General features: G+C 39.4%; 1 long non-coding RNA gene across 1 annotated transcript; it reads left to right on the top strand.

Annotated features, from left to right (window-relative positions):
• The first annotated feature begins 858 nt into the window (after nt 1-858).
• On the top strand, nt 859-12,825 carry LOC111493919. Its single transcript, XR_002720085.1, has 3 exons — nt 859-869; nt 5,243-5,248; nt 12,742-12,825. It is a non-coding gene; the product is annotated as an uncharacterized LOC111493919 (long non-coding RNA).
• Nucleotides 12,826-14,619: the final 1,794 nt, after the last annotated feature.

The raw sequence follows: 14,619 nt of genomic DNA, 5'->3' as shown, positions 1-14,619 counted from the left end.
AGGGAAAGTAATATCAAAGAAGCTAAGGTGATTGAGCTTCTCTTTCATTTTCTTCGTCGATTACAGTCTTTGAAGAAAATCTTATTCTTCTTCTTTGCTGCTTTACTGAGTGAAAGAATCGACCAGTTTACCCTTCAGGTTCAGGCAATGAAATTGTTTAACCGAGGTGTAGAGGGGCAGGCAATTCAATTGTTCAACCTTGTTTACGAGGTTCAGGGGAAGTAGTTAAGTCGAATTCATCCTTTTTCTTACAGTTCAATTTGGTTTGTTCAGTAGTTCATGAGTTTACCTTGTCTTTGAATAAAGAAAGAGGAGCGCAGCAACGAGATCCATAGGTTCAGTAGCTCTTTTTTGGTTTCTTCTTCTTTTACAGTTTCGGTAGAGTCAAAAAAAGAGTGAAATCAGGAAAACATCCCTAAAAATAGGGAGAGGATAGAATTTCTTTATTCTTGGTCTTTACAAGAGTTCAATCAATAGGAGCTTGATCTTTAGTCTCCCTGTTGAGTCTTGACTTGAAACACATCCTCCCTTCTTTCTTTGTTCCTGTTCCGGAGTGCAAGAAGAATTCTTGTTGAGTCTTGACTGATTGTTCCAGATCTAGAATGTTTCGTTTCGTCTTTCCTTCTATATTACCTAAAAAATGAAACTAGTTGTCTAGTATTAACTAAATAAGAAATGGTCTTTACATGATCATTCATGTTTCATTTCATTCTCCCTATAACTGTCAAGTTTCATTCTTCTTTCTTGTCGATCTTGCTTTCGTCTCCCTTTTTTCATAAATTGACTCTCCTCTCCTATAAAGGGTCTAGAGCTTCTCATCCAACTTACCCAATTAGAACCGAGGGAAAGAAGTCGAATGAGTTCAATCAGTAGGAGAAGGAGGATCAGGAGTCTTTGTCTTTGATTTACTCTCCCGACTGTAAAGGAATAGAGTATAAGAAGCGAGTGAGACCGAGAGGTGATTGAGCGAAACAACTTTACCTTGTGTTTTTTGACTAAATGGGTGAAGGAGCTCTTTACTTACCTTGTTCCATCTGGGAGTTCTCGTTCAGGGGCAGGATCAAAAAGCCATCAGAGGGAAAGGTTTTCATTCAGTAGCTCAGGTCCAGGCGTAAAGAAGTTTACCGAGTGGGACAGGTTATGGAGTGAAAGAAGTAGCTCAGGGCATATATATCATATAAGGAGGGAAGCGAATCATTCGCTTCTCTTTCTTCTCTTCATTTACAGTTCCGAAAGGGAATGCAAAGGAAATGGAATTACGAGACTCGAAGAGGATCGAGGAAGGGTTTCTCTTGCTTTCGGCTTGACTGACTTCCTGTTCTGGATTGAACTGTAAGGGATAGGTTCCAGAGAAAGAAATAAATAGGTAGGTTATGGAGAAAGAAAAAATAGGAGAGAAATTCATTCATTCGCTTCTCTTTCTTGACTTTAGGTTACAGTTCATCAGCTAATCAAATTTTTTTCTTGCACTCTGTCTTCGTCTTCTAACTTTTACTCTCCATTCACCCATTATATTGGTTGAACAATTCCATTTCCTTCAAACACTTACAACTCTGTCTTCGTCTTTGTTTACAGTTCAATTAGGTTCAGGGGATAGGGCGAAGGGTTGAGGTTGAGTCTGAAAAAGCTGTTAAGGAGTGACATTCGTAGGATAAGGATAAAGAATAAAGGGTGGTTCGAGTTCATTCGCTTCTCTTTCTTTCATTCCGGGGAAGGTTTTCTCTTTTGGATTTCATTCCTGTTCTGGAGCTCGACTGTAAACTAATCTTTCGTCTTTCATGTACCTGAATTGATTCAAACACTGTAGTAAAGGGTCCGGTTCAGGATTTCATTCATTGTTTGAATAGGTTCCCCGGATTGAATGAATTCAAAGAATAGGGTCAGGTTCAGTAGCTCTTGGTTAAGGAAATTGAATTGGAAGACTGTAGTAAAAGATTTGAAATGGAATTATGGGTAATAGAGTAGAGTATAAGGTATAAGGTATAAGGTTCTGGTTCTGGGGAAGTAGCTCGACGAGACTGTAAAGGAGAGGATCGGGGAAGGGTTCTCTTGCTTGAGTCTTGACTTCGGGTTCACTCTACTCTCATTGATAAGGAGTAGAGTCAAAGGGGAAGGAGTAAGTAGCTCGACAGTAAAGCGACTAATGAATAAGGAGTTGATTGAGTGTTTACTGTTCCAGAATAAATAGGTGTAGGACCAAAGATGCTTGACCAATAGTTTACGAGGTTCAGGGGCCGGAGTTCAGCCTAGTTCAATCAGTGAGTGGGATCAGTCTAATGAAGAAAGAGTCTTTGACTTGACTCCCTTCTTTCTATCTCTTATCTTTGATTTACTCCCCAGCAGCTAATTCATTGATTCTGTTTTTGTAAAGGTGATTTGATTGAGCTTAGGGCGGGCATATCGGTCCAGATCTCAGGGAATGGAATTGTGTGAAGCTTTGATTCGTTTACAGTCTTTGAAGGTTCAGGAGCGAAGCTGTTCAATTGACAGGTGAAGGGGAAGTAGTTCAACCCTTGTTTATTATTCGGGAAAGAAAAGCAAAGAGACTGGCGATATGCCTTGTTCTGAAGAGAAGCCAAGGAATCGGATCAAGAAGCAAACAAACACCTATTCATTCTATTTACCTTGTTCAATAAGGGAAGGAAAAGAAAAGAGACCGTAACGGATAGGAAAAGGTTAGGAGTGAACTCGAATGACTCTTTCGTCTCGTCTTGAAAAGCAGCTAAGGAGTGAAGCGAACATCCTTTCATTGATCCTCAAACTGTAATCATTCATCTAGCTTGAGTATTTCTCTTTTACAGTTCAACCACCCGAGTTTAGGGACAAGTGATTTAGTTCTGAAGGCGGAGTGAAAGCAAGAAGGTTCAAGAGCGAAGATGCAAGACCATAAGGATAAAGTAAAGGACAGAAGCAGATGCAAACATACCGAGTTCAAAAGTGAAAGAAGGCAGAGGCAATGGAATTGCGAGACCGTAAAGTAAAAGACAGAAGATTCACCTATTTACCTACCGAGTCTTTGAAGGAAAAGCTTCAGTAGTTCAGGAGAATGCAGAGAGAGTCAAGTTAATGAATTAGTTTACCAAGTCTTTCTTTTATGATTTCGAATTGTAAAAGAATATCTTTCTTCTTCTTCTACTAGCTTGACCTTGTGAAAGAGTGAAAGAAAATAGAGTGCTTTACCTCCTGAAATAAGGAGTAGGAATAAAGGTTCATGAGCTCTCGTGTCAACCACTTCCTCTTTGACTAACTTCATAGGGTGTAGAGGTGAAGGTGAATGGGTGAAGCCATGAGACCGAGTTGTAGAGGGGTAGGGGCGAAGACCCGAGACTCGTAGGGCGAAGAGGCAAAGACACGAGAAGAGTTTACGAGGTTCAGAATTTCATAGGAACAGAATAAGGGGAAAGAGATCGTAAAATAGCTTTACCGAGTTCTTGAATAGTTAAACCCTTATTGGAGACGTTCATGAGTCAAATCAGGTTCAGGTTCATGAGCTTGCTTCTTTTCTTACTATTCAATTAGCAGGGAGAGAGAGTCAATTCATTTCATATGCTTTCTCGAGGTTACAGTGAATAACATGGGGAGAGGAAAGATTAGAGACCGTAAAATAGCTTTACCTGATTCTTCTCATCCAGCCTATGTAAAAGAGTTAAATGACCTAAAAATTCGGGAATATCGGTTCCCCGGGGAATGAGTCTTGTCTGAGTCTTCTTCCTTCTTTCTTTGTGCCTGTTTCTAAGTAGGGTAAATCGCTCTCCTGTCAAGCAGCTAACTCCTGAAATAAGGTAATGGAAGCCACTTTACCTCCTTCTGGTCATATCAGGCGGGGCCAGAAGTTTCTTATGGCTAGAAAGGCAAGGTCAGAGAAGAAATAAAGTATAAGTAGCTCTCCTGTCCTGTTCCGGATTGAAAAAGGATAATTTCTCTTGTCTCCTTGATAGTTGGTTGAGTCTTGAAAATTAGCTAAGGAGCGAAGGAGCTCTTCTCGAAGAGGGGAGGAGTTTATTGTTCAATCAATAGGAGTAGAGTCTTTCCAGTCCCTGAATTTATTCAAAAACTATAAAGTAAAGGTCCGGTGAAGGATTGAATGAATTGAAAGAATAGGTGTAGGATTGAATGAATTGAAAGAATAGTAGGGTACGGTGAAGTAGCTCTCTGTTCCGGAAATGGAATTGCAGCCCTCGAAGAGGATCGAAGTCCCAGTTCAAGAAGTACAATGCAGGGTTACTCTCACTCTCTTTATCTCACTCTCTCCCTTCTTTCTTGGTGCCGATGAAGAGACTATCGTCAAGAAAAGGGGAAGTCGCTAATCTTTCTCTTTGTTTACAGTCGAGTAAAAGAGTGAAAGAAAGAAAGGAGCTTCTCATCTAGCTTACCTAGTTTAACCTGAGTGTTTGAATAACTCACAATCACTGACGGGAATATCGTCAATTACCGAGTGAATGAGCGTATCAACCACTGACCTTGTTCAAGAATAAATAGGTGTAGGAGCTTTTCCTTATTCTCATCCTTCCAGCCTTCCGAACTCATTACCTCGTGAAAGAGTGAAATTAAGTTTAGGTTGTTCAATCAAATAGCTTTGCCATCTTTGTTCGTTCAAGAGTGAAATCAGTCTCATTCATCTTGAAGTTGAGTCTTTCAAAGCAGCACTAATTCATTTCCTTCTAGAACTGTAAAGAAGAATAATTCCTCTTGTCTTGCTTGAGTCTTTCCCCTTCCTGTTCTGTCTCATTAAGCTTTCCTTAACCCTGACTTAAAGAAAGAAAGAAAGACCCACACCTATTTAGTCTTTCAATCAAAGAGATAGTGAAACCCGAGTGAAAGAATCAATAGGGACAAGAAGGGAGAGGAGAAAGAGCTGGTCAAGAATAGGTGATTGAGCGCAGCAAGGAGACAAGAATAGTTCAGAATAGCATTCCCTTGTTGGAGAGGTTCATGGGAAGGAGCGAAGCTGTGAGACCGAGGTTACCAGGCGAATGAGCTTGGCCTAGTTCAATCACTCGAATTAATCTCTTTCCTTTGATTCTAGAACTGTAAAGGAGTTAAGCTAATTCATTCACTCTTTCTTGTTTCGGTTCTGGTTCAGTAGTTAAGGAGAGAAGTTGATAGTTTAGTGGTTCAGGTTCAGTAGTTCAGTCTCATTGAGTTGAGTCTGTGTTTATTGTTCAAGAAGGATTTCATATGCTTTTACCGATTGTAAAGGTTCAAGAGTGAAATCAAGGATCAGATCAAGAAGCTGGCCGAGGGGAAGGTTCAAGAGCAGGAGAAAGAAGCAAGCAGTGAGACCGATAGGTGAAGGTGAAGTAGCTCAGGGTTTCGGTTTCGGCTTTCAAAGCAGCTAACTCCTGAATTTCTTCTTTTTCTGTAAATTCGGATAGTCGTTTTCACTTTCTTCTTTCCTGCCTGATTATTCTTTTCTTTGAGAAAGGTGAACTCTAACTCTCTCATTAAGCTTTCTTTCCTCTTTCCTCTCCTGTAATGGTTTAGTAGTTCACTCTCATTCATAAGGAGTGGAGTGTTTATGATTCGTTCAAGAATCATCCTCCTTGAATATGCTTTACCTACTGTAAAGGTTCAAGAGTGAAATCAAGGATCAGATCAAGAAGCCGACCGAGGAAAAGATTTAAGGAATCGGATCATGAATCGGAAAGGTGTGAAGCTGCTCTTCGAGGATCGAAGTTTACTGTTCAAGCTGTTCAATCCGGGAAGGGAATAGAGTCTTTGGTTCCGGAGCTGTTAAGAAGGAATCAGAAAGAATATGCTTTACCTCGTTCAAGAAGTAGGAGCTTGATCTTTAGTCTCCCTCCTTTCTTTGTTCGGGAGTGAAGTTCGTTAAGTAGCTCAGGGCATACTGGTTCCGAGTCAGGGGTTTACAATTCCTTCATAAATAGGTTCCTTCATTTATCAGGTAAATAGGTGTTTGCATCTTTTGTCCTTCCACCTTCTTTCACTATAAAGGATAATTAATTCATAAGGAGTTCCCAGATTGAATTCATTGTTTGAATAGGTTCCGGAGCTCTCCTGTCTTGTTTCGGATTGACTGAATTTCCTCTCATGTAAAGGAAAGGATCAAAGCGACCTTGTTTACTGTGTTTGAAGGATTGAATGAATAAGGGAATAGAGGTGAATGAGCTCTCGTGTCAACCACTGACCTTTTTCAAGAATAACGAACCATAACTGAGGGGAATAGAGAGAGGCTCCGGTTCAGTCTCATTAATCTTTCCTTCCTGGGGTTCCGTCTCAGTCATTGAAAGAATAGATTCCAGTCGGAGCTCAAGAAGGGACAAGTTCAGTAGTTAAGTCTCATGAGTCTTTCTTCTTCTTTTCTTTACTCGACTGTAAAGCTATTTTGTTGCTAACCCTTGAATTTCTTCCTTCTGTCCTATTCTGTCGAATTCCTCTTTACTCTCCTTTAAAGTGAAGTAGCTCTTTGTTTACTCTCCCAGATTGAATGAATAAGGGAAATAGGGGAAGGTCAGGTAATATCGTAGAGGTACTGGTTCCGGATTGAATTAATGGACTCTCCTGTCAGCTAATTCATCTTCAGTAGAGTGTTTACAGTGAAAGAAAGGATTAGATCCATAATATATAGGAAAAGACAATGGAAGGTTCTTATTTATCATCTAGTTGCTTTACCCGAGAAAGAGTGAAAGAAGAATAGTCCAGGTTTGAGGTTGAGTTTTTGCTGCTAATTCATTGATTCTTGTCTTGCCTGATTCTCATCCTTAATAATTAATTACCTCTAGCCAAAAATATCCCTTAAAATAGACAGAAGATAGAATTTTCTAATTCATGGTCTTTACAGTCTCATTCTGAAAGAAATAGGGGAAGGAGCTTGGCCTTGTTCACTATTCGTTCAGTAGCTCTTGAATCAGAATAAGGTCATATCGGGGCCGGAAGTAGCGAAGGGAAGGGGCAGGGTTCAATAGCTAATTAATTCATTTAACTCTCCTTTAAAGGATCATGATTCGTTTCGTCTTCACTCTCCCTGAATTTCTTCTTTCACAGTAAAGTCAAATGAATGAATAAGGAGTCTTGCCTTCCTGGACCGGAGAATGAATCTTGAATTGGATTCGGAAAGAAAAGAGATAGTTCAACCAACCCTTGTTTACGAGGTTCAGGAGAAGGAATCTTTCGTAGAGACTCTACCTTCTTTCTCTATCGGTTACGGTTCAGGATAATTCATGTTTGTTTCTTCCTCTTTCCCTTCTGACATTCTCGTCAGGTTCAGTAGCTCAGCAATGAGACTGATAATGAATAGGTTCAAGTTCATGAGCTTCTTTTTCTTTTGAAGTTCAATCTGGTTCAGGAGTTTAGAATCATTAATAGGAGTCAGTATGGAGAGGAGTGAAAGAAGGTTCTGCCGGTTCAGGTTCTTCAAATAGCGCTTTACGGTTCAATCAGGTTTAGGTTTGAGGTTTCGTCTTGACTTCCTTAATGAAAGAACGAAAGAAGGTGAACGATCATTCTAGTCTAGTTTCTTACAGGAGAGGAGAGTCAAAGAGTGGAAAGAGAAAGAGAAGTTCAAGAATAAATAGGTGAAAGAAAGAACATCAGGTTCCGGTTCAGGAGTCAGTAGGGAGAGGTGAATGAGTTTACAGTGAATAAATAGGGAATATCGTCAAAGGTTCAGGAGTGAAAGAAGGTTCCAGCAATGAAATGGAAGTTTACCGAGTGTAGGAATAGTTCAAGAGTGAAAGAGGGTGAAGGTTCAGTAGTTAAGTCGAATATAAATAGTCTTTACTTACAGGCGAATGAAGAAATAGAGTAGTTAAGGCAATGGGAATTATGAGACATAGAATAGAGGAGTGAACAATCATGAATCTTGAGTCTTGCATTTTAGTTCCGTCTCATTCATCTTTCATGTTTAGAGTCGAGTAAAAGAGTGAAAGAATAGTTCAACCCGAGTGCAATTTGTCTCATGAATAATGAGTTAAGTCTTTCTTCGTTTACTGTGTTTGAATAAAGAAAGAGAAGTTCAATCCAATCCGGTCAGTCAGGTAATATCGGTTCAGGAGTTTACAGAGTGAAATCAGGTTCAGGAAATCTTTTTTCTTCTTCTCATCCTTAATACTGACTGAATTACCTCTAGGTCAAAATAGCCCAAAAAATAGACAGAGGCATGAACTCTGATTAATTGAATATGCTTTACCGAGTTTAAAAGGGAAAAGGAAAGAATAGATTCTCGACAGTAAAATCGGGAGAGGCGAAGTTCAATGAAAGAAATAGGATCAGAAGGAGAAGATCAAAGATCGGTCGGTGTTCAGTCTTGACTTGCTTGCTTTCACTGTAAAGTCTCATTCATCTCTTTTACCCACTCGTCAAGTTCAGTAGCGAAGGAAATATTGTATAAGGAGTGAAATAAGTCAAAGGGGAATGAGTAATTAGGCAGAGGAGAAAGATCAGTTAAAGAATAAGAAGAAAGATCAGTTCATTCATAAATAGGTGAAGGAGAAAGAATATATATATATGCTTTACCGAGTTAAAGAAGGCAAGGGAATAGAGTCAAGACAAGAAGAGGAGTTCAAGCAAGTTCCTTCCAACCCAGCCGCAAGAAAGCCAGTTCCTTCCTGCCTGCCAGTTCTCTCTCATTCATCTTGAGTTGAGTCTTGACTTTCTTAATGAAAGAAAAGAGAAGAAAGACTCCTTATTCGTTATCCTTCACCTTGAAACACAGTAAATAAATTCGCTTCGCTCAAACATCAGGTAAATAGATTCGGTAGCTCTTGAACTCGGGAAAGGCGAAACTCAAGATTCATTCTCTTTGTCTTTCTTTTACCTTCTTTCATTCTGTAAAGCATACATATTTTGTTTGAGTAGCTCTTTTCTTTCTAGGATTTGCAGTGAATCCCTCAGTTAAGTATTCATGCATTACGATAGGAACTCCCAATTCTCGTCTCGAGCAAGTATAGCCCTTTTCATCATGTCTTCGCATCTATAGTAGCATTGTAGACATTCATAAACTGTAGCTCTTACTATCATAATTCATTCTTAGCGGATAAAATCCCAATTTAGGTTTATATAGTACATCCCAATAGAGAGAGGGCGACCATACATACTTGTTCAACTTATCTCTTTCAACCCGTGGATACCATGAGGGAGGCGTGGGGCCTTGGAAAGTGTATATAAGCAGTAGGGGTAGGGATTCAACAAATACTCAAGTCGTAGAGCATGCGAAGCCTTGGAATCTAATTAACCACAATGGAAGTCAGTCAATAACAGAACCTTCTGCAAAAGGGTCTAGTAGGAGATAAGCAGCTAGATAAGTAAGCAATATATTGATTTTCAGCGGGAACATCCATAGCATCGTCCTTTGTAACGTAAGGATCAAGACTGGTAAGCCCATCGGTCCACACAGTTAGTTGTCCATGTACCAGTATAAGATTCAGCATCAGCAGCTCCAGTGTCCCTACTTCCTCGGGTGGAACTAACTACTCCCGGTTGAGGAGTTACTCGTAATGCTGCCAACATCCCAATATCTTTGGTTTCATATGAAGGAAGAGTCTAATAAGTCAATTTAGTTAGAATCTTTAACACCTACTTTGAATCCAACCACTACTTGCTAAAGAGACTGAACTCCGCAACTCAAGATGAATTAGAGATTACTCCGGAACCTCTCCAACAAATGAAAGGATGTTCGCTGCGCTACTGAACAGAAAGAAGAATCATTAATGAGGCTGACCCTTCTAAACTATCAGCTTCTATTCTATAAAGAAACCGGAACCAGATTTCACTCTTTCATCACAAGCAAGGTAATTCATAAGTTAATCCTACTTTTCTTAATCATTAGACTGAACCGACACCCTTTTCTTTCACTCACTCGACTTTAATGTAAGAAACAAGCAAGAATGATCCGGAGCTTTCTTTTACTCTGTCTGCGTCTTCTTCCTTTGCTTTTCCTCTTTATTCATTCTTGTTAACTCCTTTTACTATCTATCCTTTAGAGTCAGAGTCGTTAAAAGAAAAGAGATTCATTCCACTTAACTACTTCCCCTTCACCTGATTGAACTCATGAGACAGATTTCCCTCGGTCAAGCTATTTGAAGAACCTTTCTTTTCGGGAGAGGAGAGAGTAAATTCATTAACAATCCAGAACATGAGAGCTTTCTATTCATTCAATGTCTACACCTTTGACTCTACTTCCTCTTTTGCTTAGTGAGAATCTAAGGGTGATTCGAGAAGGAAGCTATCCATTTATGCCTTTGGGTTACGAGAAGAATAAATTAGGAGAGAAACAGCTGGAAGTAAAAGAGAAGAATTATTATCATTGAGTTTAGTTGTTAGGGATGAGACTTCGTTTTTCTTTCACTCACTGTAAACAAACAAGGTGGCTTCGCTCCTCACTTTAGTCCATTTCTTCTTATTCTTTTTCGTCAGGTTTCTTTAAAGAAGGAAAGATTGAATGAAAGAGTATAGTAGGATTTAAGGAAGGAAAGAGAAGAGAAGAGGGGTTTGGTTCTTTCTCCTTCACTATAGAAGTTTAGCCAGCATATTCTACAATGTCTCAAGATGTTAGCTGTTTTGGGTATTCTTTATTGGAATTTTGAATCAATAGGGAAAGCTGCGGGGATTGATTGATTGATTACCTACTTCACCTCGGTCTCTTTTCTTTCCTATTCTATTGATCACGCTTGAAACGGTTGGTTTTTCTCTTTCATTTGTTTCGTCTTTCTCTTTTTATTCCTTTCGGATTCTCGGCATAAAGGAAGAATCAGTCTCGTAATCAAATCATCATGAATGAAAGTAAGAAGTAATAAGGCCAGGTTAATAACTAATAAGGTAGTTCTCATCAGTAGCTGTTTTTTTGTTTGCTTTCTTCTTTCTATCTTTACAAACGATTCTTCTTTCACTAGTAGGGTTTCACAATTCTTTCCTCTCGCTAGAGGATTTCTCTTCAAAGACTGTAAACTCGGTAAACTCATTTACCTTTACAGAATAAGAAGAAGATAATATGAAATCAAAACGAACAAACAAATACAGTTGAGTCAATTAAATCCTCTGTCTATATCTATTGGTCGATTAGCTTCACTCCGGAACCCTTTATTTAACCTGACCGGAACCTTATACTTTAATTCCCACTTTATTCAAAGACAAGGTAACATAGGCTCCACTACTTCTCTTTTTCTTCTCCTTCTCATTCACCTGTTGGTTTTCCAATTCCATTACCTTATTCTGTTTCGGATGGTTTAAGGAAAGATTAATTTGACTTTACTCGTTCACCTCTCTTTGCTTTTTAACTAGGCTTTTTAAACAAATAGAATTTACAGGCAGGAGAGTAAAATAGATAGCTTGAGCTCGGCTCAATTCCTAAGAATTAATTCTTCCCTCCCCTTATACTGTATTACCAGATTGAACTAAAAAAACAGATGAGAGTCCATCAGACAAAGAAAAATTTTGGGTCGAGCGGGGGATTCATCCAACTTACCTTCTCCTTGACTTGTCGGTAAAGCAATTCTACTATATGCCGGAACCTGAACAACCTTTACACGGTCTCTTTTCTTTCCTCTCGCTATAGGTTGGTCATCTCGAATCTCTTTTCTGTCTCTTTATTCTAGAGTGAGTTTTTCTTTCCTTTACATTTGACTGTATTACCTTCCTCTTTTGCTTTCATTTTCTTCTCTGACAGATTAAACTTCTATCTGAAATACCTTTTTTTCACCTGTAGAGATTGGGTTGGCGTGAAGTGAGCGACTTCCCCTGTATTCTCTTCCCTTAACCTATTTATTACCTTATTCATTTAAACTACTGAACCTATTGCTATTTCTTCTTTCTCCTATGGATTCTTGAACAATAAACTCGGGGTAAAGAGTAGGCTGATTGAACGAACTCTTTTCCTCTCCTGTAAAAAGGATGAATTCGACTCAAGCTTAACCCTTTTGATTGAACGAGGTAAACAACTGGAGGAAAAGAAGAAGAAGAAACCAACATTCTGAACCTGCCTGATGTCCCTTCCCTATTTATTCCTTCCAAAGGCAAGGTAAGGTCAAGTTGCTAACTCATTTATTTATTCAAACAAAGACGATAAACTCTCTTTAATCTTTCATCTACCTTCTTTCTCTATCGGTTACGGTTCAGGATCATAAATATTTCTTTCTTCCTCTTTCCCTTCTGGCATTCTCCGACTAAAGGTGAAGTATCGAAGTAATGAGACTGACAATGAATAGGTTCTGGTTCATGAGCTAATCCTTCTTTTTAAGTTCAATATGGTTCAGGAGCAGGAGTTCATTTATTAATTAGGTTCCCCACCCAGGACGGGAATAGAGCTTCTGGTTCAGGAGCTGATCATTAACCTTGTCGGGCTTCACAGCAATCTCCCTAATTTCCTTCTCTTATCTTTTCTTCTCTGGTAAACAAGGGTTGGTTAAAATACTTCTCTTTCATTTTCTTCTGATTCTTGCATGAATTTACTCGACTCTCAAGTGAGGGGAATAGGGGTTCAAGAGTAAGTAGAGAAGCAGATAGTTTACAAGGGTCGAAGACACGAGAAAAGGAGAGGAGCGAAGCAACTCAACTCAGAGAGGAGAGGAGAGGAGCGATGAGACACGAATAGTTAGGCGAATGAGCGAAGCAGCTCAACCAATAAATAAATAGAGGAGCGAAGACATGAAACAGACAGTTCAAGAAGGGGGAGCCGAAAGAGTAGAGGTTCAGCAGAATGAATAGGAAAGGTGCGAAGCAGCTTCAGAAGAAGACGAGAGTAGTAAAGTAAGTAGGCAGAGAAGTTCAATCGAATTAAAGGTTCAGGTAATATCAGGGAAGGAAGAAGCCACGAGAACGAGTTACATCATCTAAAAAATAGGGAGAGGTTAGGTAGTTTAGTCGAATAACGAACACAGAAAGAAATAGAGGTTAATGAGTTTACTGTTCCAGAAGCGAAGGTAGTAATAATCTAATATAGAAGGGGCTGGCTCAGCATCTTCTCTTTCCTTTTCAGTTCAATCTGGTACTGGATTTCATGAAGTGACTCTCCTGTAATCTTCAATCAATTTCTTCTCTAAGGGAAGGAATAGAGGTGAAGAAGAATAGTTCGTCATGAATTAACACTCCTGTAATCTTGAATCAATTCCTTCTCTAAGGGAAGGAATAGAGGTGAAGAAGAATAGTTCGTCCAGTTTACCCTGTTCATTCTCTTTCAGTAGCTAATTCATTATAATGTTAAGGTTCCCATACTCTCCCTCTTGGCAAGTCAAATTAATCTTTCATTTCTCCCCTCCCTTCAATCAATTCTCTTGTAAAGCAACTAATTCATTGGCTCAACAGTAAAGAAAGGAATATCTTCTTCTTTCATTCTGGTCAGGTTCAGGTCAGAGAATAGATAGAGGTGAACGAGAGAATAGGAACAGACAGGAGTGAACTCTCACGAATAGTGAGTTGAGTCTTAGTTTAGAGAGAAGTCGAGGTGAAGTAGCGAATGTCATATAGGTTCAGTTAGGGGCAGGAGTGAAAGCAAGCAAGAAAGAAAGAGCTGTTCAGTCTCTCTCTGGACTTCCAATGTAATTACCTCATACATGGCCCTAAACATAGGGAGAGGTGAAGTAGCGAAGGTGATATAGGTTCAGTTAGGGGCAGGAGTGAAAGCAAGCAAGAAAGAAAGAGTTGTTCGGTCTCTCTCTGGACTTCCAATGTAATTACCTCATACATGGCCCTAAAGATAGGGAGAGGTGATTAAGCTGATCATCCTGTTGCTTTACCGAATGAAAGAATAGTGTTTGAATAACTAACCATGACTGCACAAGGAGTTAAGGATCATGCGGCTTGAGTGAAGTCTCTTTCCTTCCGACAATGAATAAGTGAAAGAATAAGCTTTACCCCGATAGTTCAATGACAGAAAAAATAGGGAAGGAATAGAATAAAAGGGTCAGGCAGGTAAATCAGTAATAGTCCTATTCTGGCCGACGAATCTTTCTTTAGTCTTGACTCGACTGTCACATAGCTCTTGTCTTGCTTGATGAGTCTCACCTCACTGTAAACTCTCATTCATACATAAGGAGTCTTTGTTTACAACTCAATAAATGGATGATAAAAGATCTCTCTCTTCTTTAATGATTATTTCCTTGTTATTATCTCTTAGTTGTCCTTACTCTCATCTGATTTAAGGAAGAAAAAGAGAAAGGGGGAGAGGAATCAGTAAGAATGAGTTTACTACTGTTCAATAGGAAAGGAAAATAAGCAGCTTTACAGGGGAAAGAGCAGTTCAAGAATCAAAATAGTTGGGTGCCTGGCTGATGAAATACTCAGAATGACTAGAGTGCCTAACCCTTGAGGTGAGGTCAAGGGCATTGATAGGGAAATGTATGTGCACGCACTTGGAGTCGTTTCAGATGTGATTAAAAAGCCTTCCTTTTACAGCAGAGAGACTACTACATATACTAAGATGCGAATAGATATGCAGAAGGTCTTCTTCAGTTAGAGGTTAAGTAGTTTACCAAGAGGAAGATGCCAAAAGAGATAAGGTCGGAAGTTAGAAGGGAAGAAGCGAAGACGAAGAGTAAGGAGAGAGAGAGAATTGACTCGCCAGTAATGTAATGCCTTTTGAGAGAAGCCAAGACGAGGTGATTCAGTTCAGGCAGGAGAAAGACTACTACTATCTATTTACCTCATTCAAGAAGGCAAGGGAATAGT

This window comes from Cucurbita maxima, unplaced genomic scaffold (genome assembly GCF_002738345.1).
Source record: "Cucurbita maxima cultivar Rimu unplaced genomic scaffold, Cmax_1.0 Cma_Scf00019, whole genome shotgun sequence".
In the NCBI taxonomy this organism is placed as follows: domain Eukaryota; kingdom Viridiplantae; phylum Streptophyta; class Magnoliopsida; order Cucurbitales; family Cucurbitaceae; genus Cucurbita; species Cucurbita maxima.
The sequence above is the reverse complement of the archived record's forward strand: the minus strand, read 5'-3'. Positions and strand labels throughout refer to the sequence as shown.